At 30.9% G+C, this 5,645-nt stretch overlaps 1 long non-coding RNA gene across 1 annotated transcript; it reads right to left on the bottom strand.

Moving 5' to 3' along the window:
• Positions 1-1,609: 1,609 nt before the first annotated feature.
• Positions 1,610-5,092, bottom strand: LOC127842071 (uncharacterized). The gene is made up of 4 exons (XR_008031478.1): positions 5,037-5,092; positions 3,876-3,955; positions 3,236-3,457; positions 1,610-2,756 (listed from the first exon to the last, which is right to left on the bottom strand). It is a non-coding gene; the product is annotated as an uncharacterized LOC127842071 (long non-coding RNA).
• Between the last annotated feature and the right edge of the window lie 553 nt (positions 5,093-5,645).

Raw genomic sequence — 5,645 nt, forward strand, 5'->3', positions numbered from 1 at the left:
AAAGTATTGGTAGGTTCATAAGTTAATACTGGTGAATCAAGTAGCCCAGAAAAGTATTGGAAGGTTCATAAGTTAATACTGGTGAATCAAGTAGCCCAGAAAAGTATTGGTAGGTTCATAAGTTAATACTGGTGAATCAAGTAGCCCAGAAAAGGTTTGGTAGGTTCATAAGTTAATACTGGTGAATCAAGTAGCCCAGAAAAGTATTGGTATGTTACCTGATTGGCATGATATGAATGAAATAATGTTTAAAATAGCAAACAACTTTCATACATAGTTTTTATAATAAGTTTAAGTGTACATTTCAAAATTACAAATATGCTTATATGTTATTTCAGAGTAAATTGAAGGCAGCTTACAATTGGACGGTGGTGCCAATCAATGAAAAGAAGGGATACACGTACATGCACTAAGTACACAGAGATCATCAAGGAAAAAACCCTTCGATCAAAGTTCCTTTTTGATTCAGCTTATCCAAAGCTGATTGCCTCTACAATTGCCCCTTATATATCCACCTGCGGCTAATGAGGAGCTGCAATATCCAATAGGTCAAGGGCAAGCAACCCGGAAACAATATGAAGATTTACTCATACAAATTGGTACATGGTGTATGTAACTATGTTGTTTTAACTAACTTCAACATACCATTATTATGAATAAAAAAATTGACAAAGCTAAAATAAATGATAACCGACTATGGGTAGGAACATGTTGTGTGAATTTGGCAGCATGGTTTTATAGGACGTATACCATTGAGTATGAAAGTGCATGTGTGACCCTGGCTGTTTTTTCAGTCAGTAGATGACTTTAGTATTTGAAATGATGCTTGAATTTATTTGTGTAATATGAAGGCGTGACCAAATGTGTGACATTATGGTCGACTGTCCTGTCATCATCATGGTGATAAAATGTGATTTTAATAAGTGAACTGCTTATAAACATAGGGCAGAAATATCATTGATAAAATACTGATGAACATAGCATACAAGTGCCCTGAAATGCCATGAGAATATGTATTTGAGTTTTAAGTGTGTAAGGTATTGTGAATTTTGTTATTTGTTTTGTTATAAAAATATAGGATCCAAAGTATTCAATCATAGATTACTATGAAAAAGAAGAATAAGTCTGGCAAATAACTACATAAACAATGGGCCAAGTTTCAGATTTTTTTGTCATAAGTCAAGACTATTAACAGGAATTGTTGACTCTTATAGGTATGAGCTACCATAGTCAATGATGAGTGTGTGCTGCACACCACATTTGTTTATGTTCCATTAACAATGACATCAAAGCACAATGCTATATATAGATTATGTATTGTTTTCCATTGTTTATCAGTCTATAAACAACCATTTATTGTAAAAGCCTTACATAAACTGTCATAAAGATGATAAAGTGCTGTTTATCCATAAATAAAAAATTGGTGGAATTCAGAAATAATTTGATCTGTCAAATGTTGAAAGTTGGAAACATTTATTCAAAATGTTATCAGTTATAGTTTTTTTTTATTTTCATGAATATAAAGTATTATGTCGTGTGTTCATTATGTTATGGATTTTGTTGTTTTGGTTTAAAATGTTTTAATAAATAACATGAAGAAATAAGAAGCTAGTTGTTCAATTTTGATTTATTATTACATGTATATTACACAGCAAAGCATTACTGCAAGAATGTTAAGTGAACACCTTATTATAATACATGTTGAGTTCAACACTGAACAAAAGAATATGCATCAATTAAAAACAACTCATAATACATTATTATATGAAACTGCATCATGATTCAAAAGTTAAAGAGCATATAGACAGCTAAAACCTAAATAGGTGAGCCTTGCCCTGGGAAAATGGGGCTTAATGCATGTGCGTAAATTGTCGTACGAGATAAACATGTGCTTATTATACCAATCAGGCAGACAATTGCTGCTTTATTGTATTTCTTGTTGAAATGGAGTCTCTTAGAGAAAATCCAGATAAGGCGGAAAGTGTTGCCCCTGATTAGCCTGTGCAGTCTGCACAGCCTAATCTTGGACAACCTTAAGTACATGCATTAAACCCCCTTTCCCAGAGCGTGGCTCAAATATTTATTAAATGATTGATTAAGTCTTCCACATAACATCTTTTAAGAAACTTTCAGTCAAACATGTTTGATGACAGGCACGGCAAAATCAGTAGTAAATTCATAGTATTAATTTGTGTTACATTATACTACTTACATATTGTTGCTGGTTATAAATGTGGAAAAAGTGTGAATATGCATTGCTAAAACACATGTTAATTTTCTAAGAACTGCCCCTTTTATTTAAGGAATACTGTATGTATGCCCCTGTAATATTTCTGACAAAAGAACAAGATAAATAAATAATGATTAATAGAACAGTAAACTTGGTTTTCATTTTGTATACAAAGGATAATTATGTTCTTATTATTTACACTATATTGAAAGAAATAAGATTACATCATTTAATAAAGAATGCATTACTGAAGATTCAAATTTAAAACAACCGTTTATCCACTTAAATGTTGCAAGCATTCTTAAACAACAAGACTAAAAAAGCTGTTAACAATAATTTTATTAACTACTTCCTTTCAAAAAAAAGGCAGGTACAGTTTTGTTGTCGTCACGTTGAAGGTGTCCATGTATCCAAAGGATGTACTGTGATCAATCTGTGTCCTCCACATCTTCAGTGCCAACACGTTGTTCCGAAATGTTTCCTGGATAAGGAGGGTGAGAGGATCAGTCACCACTTAACCCTTTTTCTGAAAAATATGAACACATAAAAAACTAAAAAAAAACTTGCTAAATCTATATATATATATATATATATATATATATATATATATATATATATATATATATATATATATATATATTAGCTGTTATTGTCCAACTTTTAAGATGCAGGAACATAATGGCCACTGTTTCGACAGTAAATGAGTTAAATTTTCTACACTTTTGATTTTAAGCTGAGACAATTACATGAGTAGTTTTACGTGTTCTATATTTATATTACAAGCAACAATATTTGATAAAGATAAAATGCATTACTAATTCCGTTAAACAGGCCCACAGACAAATAAAATATTTGATATAGATAAAATGCATTAATAATTCCGTTAAAAAGTCTACAGAAAAATAACATATTTGAAATAGATAAAGTGCATTATTAATTCTGTTAAACAGGCCCACAGAAAAATAAACATGAAAAATGGGTCTTATTCAACAACAGTAAACAAACTGGTCTCTGGCTTGTACAGTATTGTCAGGCCATGCCACAACAAAGCTGGTCTTCATCATGGTCTACCAAATGAACAATTCTTGCAAACACACCATCATGGTTAGCTTGAGGATGGTCCAAGCTGGGCCAGGACAGGCTGTCGGTGATAACTGCTGACTGTCTGGCAGCAATTTCCTTCAACAGCTCCTATGCTTCCGTATAAGTAAGGTGGTCTATGATATCCTAGAAAAGACATTTCTGCATTTAACAATAAATGTTTTGAACATAAAGCTAAGAATTTTGACACAAGATGTAGCTACATGTACATATAGAATTTTTTATTTTTCATGACACCATTTTTAAACATTCCTGTCAGTTTTTTTTGTAAAATTTCAATATTCACCTAGTGTAGTGTAGGATCATTTTTTAAATTCTTTGCTCATGTAGCAACACAGTTTTACATACAAAGACTTTGTTTTATATATCAACAATAAGTGCGTTGAACTGTGTTTTTTCTGTTTCCATTCAAGAATATTGTGAAATGACATATATTTTTTTCAATGAAATCTCAACTTGCCTGAATATCTGAAAACATTATCTACAAATTATTTCAATATTCTCAAATGAAATCAACAGAAAAAATGCAGCTAAATAAGTATACCTTTTCTGTTTCTTGTACCAAAGTGACAAAATCCAGTGATCCCTTCTTCATAAACTTCTTGGTTTAATTATGGTTGTATCCTATTGAAAAAGTAAATACACAATTTAAACCACTTTTTAAAACAGTTTATGGTCTCTATTAAAAAAGTGAGTTGTAAATATGTGGTATTATTATCTAATAAGTGTTCTTCAACATTCAGGAAATCAAATCTTGAGGATATTCAAAACAATTGAAAAAAGAGGAATATCCAGAATATTCTTGGCTTTTACAAAATTAATATAATGATACATGCATTTCAGATGACCTGTATTTGATTTATTCAAAATACAATGTACTGTTGAAATACACATTTATCAAATATATACGTGCTTTGCTAAATTAACAAAGAATATAAAGATAAAATACTGTGTTACTATTTTCAAAAATAGTTTGGTTATTCAGTTTATTTATAAAAAAGCTGTGCAGAAGAAACTGATATAAATACATTTTAACCCTTTGCATGCTGGGAAATTTGTCATCTGCTAAAATGTCATCCGCTGAATTTCTAAAATTAGCCATTTATTTGATTTTTTTCAAAGAATACTATCAGAATAGCAAACAGTTTGGATCCTGATGAGACGCCACGTTTTGTGGCGTCTCATCTGGATCCAAACTGTTTGCAAAAGCCTTCAAAATTCGGTTCCAGCGCTTAAAGGGTTAACTATGAGTTTTGGGTTTAAATTAATAAACTACCAGTACCATTCAAATGCATTTTAGTTAATAATAAATGTCATTGTCATATAACACACAATAATGAATATGTCAATAAATGCACAGCATCTTGAATTGCCTGCCAACAAATAATGTTGTCACTGTCAGTTATGAGGAAAGAAAAAGATACTGTAATGTTTAAATGATCTCAGTACTCCAAGGCTAATGATAAATTTAATTTATTTGCGCGAATACTAAAGTTAATTCTGTATTCAACTTGGCTTTTAATTTTAGTCTCTATCTGTAACTTAAGTGTAAACGAGAGAATCAGTATTTACGCGTTCTGTGATGTATATGCATATACTTATGTAACGAAAACGAATCATTTGATCAGTTATACTATTTTAATCTACTTTTATAAAAAAAAATCATACGCACTATTGAGTTTTACAATATAAAAACATATTTTACCTTCTTCTTCCGTGTTTGACAATACAGATTCCGCCATATTTGTTGTTGTTGTTGCTGTCACAATGCGTGTTTATATTTAAATTTATATTTAAAATCTATATTTAGTCGGGGAAAAAACCGATCCAAGGACCAGTGGTTCGAGCCTTGGTGCGGCTTACTTTTTTCTTTCTTATTTTAATTTTATTTTTGTTTATACTGGAGCACGTTGTTTGCGATGTTTAAATTTATCAATTTAAAGCATTAAATGAAAAACTTCAAAAAAATGCAATTTAAGTGTGAACAAGCCCCTTTAAAAGTCATCTGGGAGGGTACTGAGGTACGGTTACTTTAACGTAGTTGGCCACTTTCGGGACATTATCTCTGCAGATGAAAAGAAACCAAATTACTAGTTATTAAATGGATTTAGTTAAAAGCCTGTTATATTGCTTTGATTACATCAAGCTTATTAATACCTTAAAACCCAATATGACTTTTGTGCTTAGTAATCTTGATTACTTGTTCAGAGCATGTTCAATCCAGGACCCTAATACAACCCTGTGCCATTAAAATTGCAATATTTATTTAAATAAAACTCAAATTTGAGTTTAGATGTTTGTTTTCATGGCTATG

This window comes from Dreissena polymorpha, chromosome 8 (assembly GCF_020536995.1).
Source record: "Dreissena polymorpha isolate Duluth1 chromosome 8, UMN_Dpol_1.0, whole genome shotgun sequence".
In the NCBI taxonomy this organism is placed as follows: Eukaryota; Metazoa; Mollusca; class Bivalvia; order Myida; family Dreissenidae; genus Dreissena; species Dreissena polymorpha.